The following is a 12,784-nucleotide window of genomic DNA, read 5'->3' on the forward strand; positions in this document are numbered from 1 at the left end:
TTTTAATTCTAAATTTTTGAATTACCAGTAATTTTCTACTTAATTGGATGAATAGTTCACCTATCTTTTCTTGTGCATAGAATTTTTCTTCAAACAGCAAGACAACAGTTCAAGAAAGGCTGTTTTGGGATGTCCTAATGATCAATATCTTGAACTTGGGAAGGGGAAATAACCTCACATGCAGATTCAATGCGTATCCCAGGGTAGATCATTAGGGCCAACTTTAATGTTTGGTGACCAAATCTATAGAATGAAATGGCAAGCTATGGATCAATTTGTGCACAAGTTGAATCCCCTAATATCCCTTAATCAGGTAAGAGTGCAAATAACAGGGAAAGAAAAGAGTGCAAGAAGTTTGCAAACAAAATGTTTGTGTCAAATGAAGCACATACAAACTGGAGTATCATTTTTCAGATGAATATATCCATGATCATTGACCCATGTGAACGGTTATATCAATTGTAGTCTGCCTTGAGCAGGAGACAGTACCATTGGAAAATACAACTTGTAGCGACAGTAACCCAAGCCGTTATGGCAATACTGAACATTATAACTTATTATTACTCACATGGCTGCAATTCGTGCTTTGAGATATAAATGTATTATATTGGGTGTCTAAAAAAACTAGTTTTTAACTATTTTGTTAGTGATCCAGGTACCTGGGTGCAAGTAACATTTTTAAATTGTTTGCCAGGATCAATATGCCTGTTTTTACATGCAGTGTGCATTTTTTTTATTATGTGTAAATGCCAGTTTAAAGATAACTGATTCACCTTTGCCTTGGACTGTGCAGTAAGCCTAAAAGGGAGTTTATGCAGCCAACTGTGTAATCTACTTATATCTTTGCAGTTGTCCCATGAAGGAATCCTGCAAGGAAGCTCTTACGTCTTGGCTTTGACCTGAAAGAGTGTGTGGCCTGAGAGAGGTTTCTAAGAGATGCCTTTGAACTGTACATTGATTGACATGTTTTTGATCTTCTACTGTCACCACTTCACAGAGAAAGGCATTAGAAGGCAAGAGCAGACTCTTTACTTTCCTTTTCACTGCACTGCTGCAGGGCGGGAGACATGGATGATGCCAGAATTTGCTTTCCTTCCTTCAAAAAAAATAGTTTTTGAAAATGTACTGCTGAGAACTTCTAAAGGCTTATGGGTTGTCATTGGAAAACGTAAGTTAACTAGATCACAGTGATTGATCTATCTACTATTATCGGCTTTATTTTATGTTCTAATTCCTATTTTCACATCATATTAAAACAGGTTTGCACTATAGCCCTAGAGAATATATTTTGTCAGAACTCTGTTCATTAGTCTGCAGGCATGAGTTACTGGGTGTTAATTTCTGTTGGAATTCTCTTATATATTTTGTTTCCTTGGGTAGAATTCTACAATTTCTCTTTTGAGCGAATGAGTGAGAGAACTCCATGTAATATTCACAACAGCTACTTCACACACACTCATTGATAATATTCTTTGCCTCCCAGGTTACTTTTATGTATATCATTACATTCTGGTGATTAGGAAACATAGATTTTTCTATGAACGTGATCTTTTGCAATGGAACAATAGGATGACCAAACAAGATGTAAGTGAAGTTATATGAAAATAAGAACATAATGAATGAAAAAATAAATAGACTATTCAATCCTATGAGCCCACAGCGCAATTAAATGAGATTTTGGCTGATGTTCTACTTCAGTATAACTTTCTGACACTATCCCCATATTACTGAATAGAGAAAATTTATTGATCTCAGTCTTGAACATATTAATATCATAGCCTTCTCAAGGGCACAGAATTCCAAATTCCAAAAAATGGTGACAGGTGAGTCACCATGTGGAAATGTAAATACCTCTCTTGCAAGGTGTGCAGTCAGGTTATAAAAGCAGAAATTGATCATAATGCAGACATGGAGTTGACATGAAGTTGACATGACTGGCTGCTGTGTGCCAGATATGGTATCTGATACTTAATTCTATCCAGTCCCCCTCAGTCAGGAATGTTGAAATCTCCAGTTTTCTACCTTTCCCTCAACAAATGCTGTCCATATGAATGCCGTTATTTGCACTCAGGGGTGTGCTATTTTCCTTCTTCCCTATATGGAGAAGAAGAGGAAAGGCATGATATAACATTAAGATGAAGCTAAGTATCAAATGGATAGATGGAACATGGGTAAGTGCGCAAATAGAAAGTATGAGTAAACTTAAAGGTTGTTCAAGCTGTGTAGACTTCAGACAGCACAGTAAGAGAATTGAGTTGAATATGGGGCACGATGGTATTGAACAAAGAACAAAGAGAACAAAGAAAATTTCCAGCCCAGGAACAGGCCCTTCGGCCCTCCAAGCCTGAGCCGATCCAAATGTGCTGTCTAAACCTGTTGCTCAGTTCCTAAGCATCTGTATCCCTCTGTTCCCCACTTACTCATGCATCTGTCCAGACGCATCTAAAATGAATCTACCGTGCCTGCCTTTACCACCACTGCTAGCAAGGCGCTCCAAATGCCCACCACCCTCTGTGCAAAGTACTTGCCGCGTGTATCCCCCTTAAACTTTCCACCTCTCACCTTGAAAGCGTGACCTCTCGTTATTGAATCCTTCACCCTGGGAAAAAGTTTGTCTCTATCCACCTTGTCTTTACCCTTCATGAGTTTGTAAACCTCAATCAAGTCACCCCTCAATCTCCTTTTTTCTAATGAAAATAAACCTAACCTACTCAACCTTTCTTCATAGCTTGGTTTGGAGATGCCAGTGTTGGACTGGGGTGTACAAAGTTAAAAATCAGACAACACCAGGTTATAGTCCAACAGGTTTAATTGGACGCACTAGCTTTCGGAGCAATGCTCCTTCGTCAGGTGGTTGTGGAAGGCACAATTGTAAGGCACAGAATTTACAGCAAAAATTTATAGTGCGATGTAACTGAAATTATCCATTGAAAAACACCTTGATTGTCTGTTGAGTCTTTCATCTGTTCGAATACCATGATAGTTTCACTTCTTTCATGTGTAAATCACAAAACCTTTTTTTAAAAGTTGCATTCTCAGGTTAGCTGTAACAATTGGTGTTAGCTAGACAATATGTTGAAGGTGATAGCCCCCTGTGTTCTCTGTCTATGCCATGATGTTTAGATTGATTCTAATCTAAAAAGGGAGATAACAGAGTTTTACATGAATTCTGAGCTCAAAAACTGCATGAATTACAAACAATAGTGGCCCCAACACTGACCCCTGTGGAACACCACTGGTCACCTTCCTCCATTTCGAGAAACTACCTTCAACTACTACTCTCTGCCTCCTGTTGCTCAACCAGTTCTTTATCCACCTAGCTAGAACACCCTGCACACCATGTGACTTCACTTTCTCCATTAGTCTACCATAAAACGCCTTACTAAAGTCCATGTGTATGACATCAACAGCCCTTCCTTCATCTGTCAACTTGGTCACTTCCTCAAAGAACTCTATTAAGTTGGTAAGGCACGATCTTCCCCGCACAAAACTGTGTGCTTTCACCTTTTTGACATTGTGTGTTAATTAACACAATCTTTCATTGAGGTATAAGTTTTTGCTGCTGATCTCTTTTGCTATGTCCAACTAGGCAACGTGAATTTATACTTCCCCCAGACCCACCTCTATTTGCCATTCCATTCATATGAGGATGGCAGGGTATTAGATTAGATTAGATTACTTACAGTGTGGAAACAGGCCCTTCGGCCCAACAAGTCCACACCGACCCACTGAAGCACACCCACCCAGACCCATTCCCCTACACCTAACACTACAGGCAATTTTAGCATGGCCAATTCACCTAACCTGCACATTTTTGGACTGTGGGAGGAAACTGGAGGCCCCGGAGGAAACCCACGCAGACACGGGGAGAATGTGCAAACTCCACACAGTCAGTCGCCTGAGGCAGGAAGCGAACCTGGGTCTCTGGCACTGTGAGGCAGCAGTGCTAACCACTGTGGGTGCGTAAATAGAGTGCGTAAATACAGCTCACATCATGTCAGTAGTCATCATTTTAACAATTCATTGACACAATCATTTTCCAGTGGCCTTGTGATTTCACCACACCTCCTCATCAACCTCAAGCAGCTCATGGTGTTTCTGCAAGTTAAAATCCTGCCTATTCTATGAGCAAATATTGTTTCTTAATATTCATAATGATAACCAAAATTTGTACTAAATTTCAACCGGTCTTAAATTACATTGGCACTTAACAGTTCATTTATTACATTTTCTGGAAAGTTTGAACAGTCATCAAAAAGAGCACATGTGAATCAATTTGATTAAAAGCCCTTGCAATTGGCTTTTTGGGATCATTTGGGACGTTGACCTCTCTGGTTAGGCCAGCATTTATTCCCCATCCCTAATTATCCAGAGGGTAGTTCAGAATCAATCACATTGGTCTGGCTGTGTGTCTGGAGTCACATAGAGGTCAGACCAGGTAAGGACAGCAGATTTCCTTCCCTAAAGGACATTAGTTAAGCAGGTTTTTCCTGACAATTGTTTCATATTCATCATTTGATCCTTAATTCCAGACTTTTTATTGAATTCAAATTCTGCCATCTGCCACAGTAGGATTTGAACTTAGGTCTCTCAGACATTATATGGGTCTCTGGATTAACAATCAAGCAATAATACCAGTAGGCCATTGCTACCCTTTACTGATTGCTAGCATTAGGTGCTGAATTTGTAATAATGGTGTACGAACTCAGGTTGACACCAGAAAAATAGAACATTTAGTAGATTATTTTTCTGGAAAACATATTGAATTGCCTGATACATCATTACTGATGATGAGAGGAGAGACTACAACTCATTTAAATATGTTTAATCAATAATTTGAAAAAAAGAACAAATATAAAAGAATGTGGATTAAGGACAAGACATCTGATTAGACTGCCAAAACTGAAGATCTTGTGCTGGCACAAGAATAATGGAACGAATCATCATTTTATAGAATTCATAGAATTCCTAGGGTGTGGAAACAGCCTCTTTGGCCCAACAAGTCCATACTGACACTCCGAAGAGTAACCCACCCAGATCCATTCCCCTACCTTATTAGCCTACGTTTAAAACTCTGATAATGCACCTGACTTACAGATGCTTGAACACTATGGGTATTTTAGCTTGGCCAATTCACCTAAATTGCACATCTTTGGATTGTGGGAGGAAACCCATACAGACTCAGGGAAAATGCGCAAATTCCACACAGACAGTTACCGAAGGCTGGAATCAAACCTGGGGCCCTTGGTGATGTAACCACTGAGCCACCATGCTGCTCATTGCAGCTCCTATGCAAAATATTCTACAGTACTAAATACCATGATCATCCTTCCCTCCAAGTCATCAATTGAGGTCTATTAAGGCCCACATAAAGGCCTCATCCACCATTGTGTGTCCTGATACTACACGGTTGCATGACAGTTCAAATCATGAGATCAGCTTGTTGCCTTTCAGAGGCCAAAGGCACTCAGTGTGTGATAAAAGCTCTAGAGAAGGGGATAAAGGGGTGCCCTACTAAGAGTCCTGACTGCTCTTGCTACTGGCTCATCCTTGTGACTCCTAACCCATAAAACTACCCTTCCCCCTACCCCTACATGCAAAGAAATCTTTTCTGTGGCCTGGATTGCTCCATTATCCTGGTGGTTTTCTTTCCGTGCAACAGCCACAATTTCCCTTGTGATACTGCTGAACACAGCAGCTCTGGGTGTGCTACACATCTTCTTAGGGTCCTGATTCCGAGTGAAGGCCTTCCTGAACCTGATTGGTTTGCAGGTTGGTGTACCTTCCTGAATAGAAGTAGCTCAATGTTACCAGCTGGCTGGCAAGAACCTGACACCTCAACAATGTGTCATGAGGCCTTCTGTTAGAAGAGAATGCATTTGTTATGCCTTCCATGTTTTGAAATTTGGGAGGTCTCATTGCACCCTAACAAGGAATACGACTGAGCCACAATTCCCTCCCCTCCTCAGCCAGCATTCATCAAAATGACGAGGAGACCACCTATTGCTTGCCTTAATCGCAGATTTAGGAAATGGTTCAGACTCTAATTACTCTAAACAGCAACATAAACGCATGAAGAAAACTTGGGCTAATACTTTTGTGGAACAACTAAGCATAGAGCTCATTCTGGATTCACTATGAGGAAAAGAAAATCTGCAGTGCCTTTGTGATTAAAACCTGTTGCCACAGAATCTCTTGAATACATCAGGGAGAGGAATGTGATGGAACTATTAATATTCTGCTCAGCTGCTCCTTTGGGGATTTTGAATTATGAATTGTTTCGTCATCTTTTGCAATATTGATGCTGAAAACTTTGAACTTAAAGTGAAATAAGTCAAGTTCAGTAAAATGAGCTTGTTTTATTTTTAAAAAAACCTGAATATTTCACCATCACTAGGAATATACTTAATATTATTGTAAATCTGAACTGTCTTCATAAATTGGATACCTAATTCAACAGAACATCTCAGAGAATAGGATTTGAGAGAGAAAAATATTTTGTCCTCTGGTTACAGGAAAAGGCGATGCTGATTGTCAGATCAACTGAAGTGTGTACCCGAGCTCAGGTGAGTTGGCTTAATGGAGTAATGGAAAGTTAATTCATTTTCTGCCGAGGAAGCTCAAGATGTGGCACAAAGTCACGTACACTGCATGCACCCCATTGATGTTTTGGAGCCCAATCCAGAGCAAAATGAACATCAGTGCTTTTAGCCTTGAAATCTCAAAAAGTGCATAAATTGAATGGCATTAGATCAAAAGCATTGTGTGAGCTCATTTGCCAAGAGCTGACTCAGAGCAGCTTAGTCCCCATTCCTAATCCCTTTAACAGAATGCTCTTCTAGCGGGCTCATCTGCCGGCATTTGTCAATCCTGCTGCTTGGTGCGAATAACCATGATGAAGCATCACTGACCTATTAAACTTACTGAGCGCCTTTGTCTAAAACTGGGAAGAAATCAGTCCAGTCCTTTTACTGCCCTCTGTAGTTATCGAAGAAATCCTATCTTAGTAATACTGTTTCTGCTCTCTGAAAGTTTAAAGCAGCTAAAATAGGGTTTTACCTCGACAGCCACACTTTATTAACAAACTGGACCAGAAAGATAGACACTCAGTTAGTTAACAAAAGACTTGCTAAGCACAGAGCTGTAAACAAATTGCTAAAAAGAAGCATGAGCACTATTAAAATGCCATATAATTCCCAACAAATTTGTGTTCTTTTAATTAGAATCCAATTCTTTTCTTTTGGTTCTGAAAATAGTCTTCTGTCATTTACTAGTTTGCAAACAATCATTTTCATGCTTCATATATGAATGTTGGCTGGATAGGCAGAATACCTACAACTTAAGAGCAGAAGGGAAAATAAATGGAGATTTTTGAAGACAGGAAAATCCCAACACAACTGCCCCAATAATGTTAGATACGCTGCCCTTGCAATTTTTGTAGATGCACACTATCCAGGTACATCACTGCTTGGTATGACAACTGCTGTACCCACAAGAAACACAAGAAAGAGAGTTATGAACACAACCCAGTCCATCTTGCAAGCCAACTTTCCATCAATTGATTCCATCTTAACCTCACTGCCTCAGATAGGCAACCAACATAATCAAAGATCCCTCCCACCCCGGTTATAATCTTTTCTAACATCTTCCATCAGGCAGAAGCTTAAACATGTGTACCAACAGATTCAAGAAAAGGTTCTCCCCTCCCTCCATTATTAGACTTCTGAATTAATCTTTCAAATGTAATGTTGACCTTGTTCCTTGCAAAACGTCTCTGCAGCTATAACATTATATTCTTCGCTCTGTTCTATTACCCTTATGCACTTTGTATGGCGTGATCTACCCGCACTACATGCAAAACAAAACTTTTCACTGAGCCTGGGTACATGTGACAGTAATAAATCAAATTAAAACAAATCACAATGTGCAGTGTGTGTTTTTAGCAATCTTGCAAGATAAGTTTCAGTAGTGATTTGTTCTATCTGATCTTGTCAACCAGGCTGACTCCATTACTTGCCAACTTGTTCCTAAAGAAATATGCCTTTGATAACATCCTTCCTTTGCTTTCCACCAATATATGCTTTTGGGTTGTTTTTCCAGACAAATGTTACTGAAGAGAAATTAGTGGAAAGTAACAACAACAACCATTTATGTAAGAAGTCGTTTTAATGTAACAAAGTTTCCAAAAGTGCTTCCTATGAATGTTATCAAACAAAATTTGGACCACATAAGGGGATAAAAGGACAGGTCAAAAAGGTAGAAAAGAAGTGAAAAAACATTGGTGAGGTTAGAAGTCCAAAGCCTAGTTCTGGGAAGGTAAAATCAAGTCAGAATATGTAAAACAACATGTTGGATTCAGTTCAGAGAATGGAAAATGTGAGACTGAACCAGAGAGTATTGGAACAATTCAATCCAGATGTGGTAAAGGCATAACAAAGGTTTCCGTAGCAGATGAATTGAACGAATTTACATTTTCAAAGTGGTTATAGGTGGGCTTTGTGTGGAGTGGATAGATCGTCAGATTATCATCTCTGTGTCTGATAGGACAAGATCCTTGGTGCCATCTTGTTCAGACATTGACCATGGAGACAAGATGGCTTCAAAATATATAGAATGTAGGGAGGTAAATGGTGACATCTTTGAAAAATGTCCATATTACAGAGGCAGAAGCACTGGATGTCTTGAAATGCACTAAGATGATAAATTCCCAGGACCTGATCAGGTATACCCTCAAACTCTGAGAGAAGCTAGGGAAGTGATTGCTGGGCCTTTTACTGAGATATTTGTATCATCAATAGTCATAAGTGAGGTGCCAGAAGATTGGATGTTGGCTAACGTGGTGGCATTATTTAAAAAAGGTGGTAAGGACAAACCAGGTAACTATAGACTGGTGAGCATGGCATTGGTGGTGGACAGTTTGTTCGAGGGAATCCTGAGGGACAGGATTTACATGTGATTGGAAAGACAGGAATGATTAGAGATAGTCAACTTGGTTTTGTGCATGGGAAATCATGTCTCACAAACTTGATTGAATTTTTTGAAAAAGTAACAAAGAGGATTGATGAGGGCAAAGCGGTGGACGTGATCTATATGGACTTCATTCGACAAGGTTCCCCATGGGAGACTGATTAGCAAGGTTAGATCTCATGGATTACAGGGAGAATGAGCCATTTGAATACAGAACTGGCTCAAAAGTAGAAGACATAGGGTGCAGGGTTGTTTTTCAGACTGAAGGCCTGTGGCCAGTGGAGTGCCACAAGGATCAGTGTTGGGTCCACTACTTTTCATCATTTATATAAATTATTTGGATATGAACAGAGGAGGTATAGTTAGTAAGTTTGCAGATGACATCAAAATTGGAAGTGAAATGGACAGCAAAGAAGGCTACCTCAGATTAAAATGGGATCTTGATCAAATGGGCCAATGGGCTGAGGAGTGGGAGATAGAGTTTAATTTAGGTAAATGCGAGGTGCTGGAGTTTGGGAAAGCAAATCTTAGCAGGACTTATACACTTAATGGGAAGGTCCTAGGGAATGCTGCTGAACAAAGAGTCTATGGAGTGCAGGTTCATATGTCCTTGAAAGTAGAGTTGCAGGTAGATCGAATATTGAAGAAGGAGTTTGGTATACTTTCCTTTATTGGTCAAAGCATTGAGTATAGGAGTTGGGAGGTCATGTTGCCGCTGAACAGGATGTTGGTTAGGCCACTTTTAGAATATTGCATGCAATTCTGGTCTCCATTCTATCGGAAAGAAACTTGAAAGGCTTCATAAAAGATTTACAAGGATGTTACCAGGGTTGGAGGATTTGAGCTATAGGGCAAGGCTGAACAGGCTGGGGCTGTTTTCCCTGGAGCGTCAAAGGCTGAGAGGTGAACTTATAGAGGTTTATAAAATCATGAGAGGCATGGGTAGGGTAAATAGACAAAGTCTTTTCCCTGGGCTGGGAAAGTCCAGAAGTAGAGGCATAAATTTAGGGTAGAGGGCAAAGATATAAAAGGGACCTAGGAGGCAACATTTTCACGCAGAGGGTGGTACATGTATGGAATGAGCTGCCAGAGGAAGTGGTGGAGGCTGCCACAATTACAACATTTAAAAGGCATCTGGAGTTGTACATGAATAGGTATTAGGAGGATATGGGCCAAGTGCTGGTAGATTGCGATATCTGGTTGGCATGGACAAGTTAGATGAAGGATCTGTTTCTGTGGTGTACATCTCTATGACTCCATGAGTTGGTTGGAGAATGATGATAAGTGACTAAACATAATAACATTGATCCTTTTAATATTTTGAATGCTGTTCTTTCTATATTTTTGCCACAGAACTGGAAAACTGAAGATCATTCAGATCCTGATGCTTATGAAATGCTCCTTGAACTCATGATTGTAAAGGTCCTCTAAGAAACAAATTTGGGTAACCATAATTTACCAGAGCATAGTCTTTGAATTGATGGAATTGTTTACTGCAAATGGTCATTGAGACTGAATCATTAAGTACATTCAAGACAGAAAATGTATTTCAATCGCTATGAAAATAAAGAATTGTGAAGATTTGGCAGCAGAGTGGACTTGAGAATTGTCAGATAAGCACCAATCACATTGAATGGCAGACTAGACTCAATAGGCTAAATGGCTCACTTCTGTTCCTGTATCTTGTGGTCTTTAGTACTGAATTAAAAGAGGTCTAGCCCGCAGCATAAAGCCAATTTTAATTCCCCATTAATTTGCAATCTCACTCATGAGAAACAGAAGAGTGTTAGATAGTGTGGCAAGAGATGCTTTTGCAAGATTCAGCAGAGTAGAGGGTTGGAGTTCCTGTGACCTGATCCAGGAGTGCTTGCCAATGACACTAGAGCCCTGATTTTGCCTTGATGTAGAACATGGGTCCCAGGGCAGGAGGCTACCATTGGGGAAGGAGAAATCTTAATTTACTGGTATCTTCTAAATGCTACCCCATTAACACCCATCTGAAGCTGGTGGGGCTGACACAAAGAAAAAAGTGAGAGAACAATCTAGATAATTTTTTGCCATGCATAGAGATGCAACAATATTCTGTGGATATATTTGGCAGAGAGTTCCTAACACTGTGCTTGCTCAGAGAATGGCAACAACTCTCAGCAATGCTGAGGGACATAAACAGAAGTTGTTGGGTAAGCTCAGCACGTCTGGCAGCTTCTGTGAAAAGAAATCAGTTACCGTTTCGGGTCAGTGACCCTTCCTTAGACCCTTCCACAAACCTGAGGAAGTCTTTCAGCCTATCCACAAGGGTAGAATAATTTCATTCTTGTGAAACTGCATTCAATTATTTATCTTTCTTTTACTTTAGCTACCATGGTTATTCATTGTAAGAAGTCCTCACCTGACTAGAATAACAATCTTAGTTTAAGCAAAATCATCATTAACGTCAAACATTTCAAAGGACCACTGCTTGCACTTAACAGGCTGATTTAAATGAGTATCTTCAGAATTTAAAAATATTTATTCATTTTGTGGGATGTGGGCATCACTGGCTGGCCAGCATTTATTGAGAAGGTGGTGGTGAGCTCCCTTTTTGAACCGCTGCAGTTCACCTGCTGTGGGTTGACTCAACAATGATATCAGGGAAGGAATTCCAGGATTTTGACCCAGTGACAGTGAAGCAACAGGATACACTTCCAAGCCCGGATGGTGAGTGCCTTGGATGGGAACTTGAAGGTGGTGGTGTTCCTATTATCTACTGCTCTTGTCCTTCTCGGAGGAAGTGATTGTCGGTTTGGAAAGTGCTGTCTATGGATTTTTGGTGAATTCCTGCAGTGCATCAGCTAGTACTTAACAACAGAAGAAGGGCTTATGCCTGAAACGTCGATTCCCCTGCTCTTTGGATGCTGCCTGACCTGCTGTGCTTTTCCAGCAACACATTTTTCATCAGCTAGTACACACTGCTGCTGCTGAACTTCGATGGTGGAGGGAGTGGATGCTTTTGGATGTAATGTCAATCAAGTGGGCTGCTTTGTTCTGGATGCTGTCAAGCTTCTTGAATGTTATTGTGGCTGCACTCATCCAGGCAACCATCTCTTGATCTAGTGATTTGTCTTTCAAATAATTATTTCTGCTCTGTTAATTAACCACATGGAAGGAGCAAATTATTTCTTCTGATCCCTTACAACTCCCTTTACCCTGCATTTTCCTCTTAAGTTTCCTGGTCCCCTGTTGTTAAGTGTAGGTTTTCTTAGCAGCCTAAGATATAGGTTGATCCATTTTCTGGGGCTTTGCAGTTCTGCTTTGCTTCTCTCCCTAAGCTTCTTTCAGGGCTTGATCACAGTATTAAGCTCACAGAGAGAGAGAGAGAGAGAGAGAGAGAGACTAGGTGCCAAAAATTACTTTGGCCATAACTTTTGTGGGTCTATGCCAGGGAGTTCAGAAATAGGTGAGAACTTATGTCACATTCTGGTCTCTTGGCTTAATTTCCATAGCAGGCTTACTTGGAATTCAACACCTTTTTTTTATATCAGTTGGTGATAATATGTGCAGTGTGACAGATAGGAATAATACAGAGAGAGCAGTATCACAGATCTGCACTCCAGAGAAGAAATATTTGAGGAGTTAATGTTCAACATTGCCAAATGCAGAACAGGGTTCAAAAAGGATGAAGGTGGATTATAAATTGTAATGGCTGTTTCAGTTACATGAAATGATATTGGTGACTCTAACTATGTGTTAAACAGTTGACTATGGAAAGGGACAGAAACCTCTTGGTCAACAACAATATATTCCTCAACATTAGAAAGAAAGGTAGAGAAATATGATT

The 12,784-nt window shown here is 40.1% G+C and overlaps 1 long non-coding RNA gene across 1 annotated transcript; it reads left to right on the forward strand.

Annotated features, from left to right (window-relative positions):
* The first annotated feature begins 1,054 nt into the window (after positions 1-1,054).
* Positions 1,055-10,558, forward strand: LOC140493295 (uncharacterized). The gene is made up of 3 exons (XR_011963641.1): positions 1,055-1,168; positions 6,516-6,566; positions 10,321-10,558. It is a non-coding gene; the product is annotated as an uncharacterized lncRNA (long non-coding RNA).
* Positions 10,559-12,784: the final 2,226 nt, after the last annotated feature.

The sequence above is a fragment of the Chiloscyllium punctatum genome, chromosome 2 (assembly GCF_047496795.1).
Source record: "Chiloscyllium punctatum isolate Juve2018m chromosome 2, sChiPun1.3, whole genome shotgun sequence".
In the NCBI taxonomy this organism is placed as follows: domain Eukaryota; kingdom Metazoa; phylum Chordata; class Chondrichthyes; order Orectolobiformes; family Hemiscylliidae; genus Chiloscyllium; species Chiloscyllium punctatum.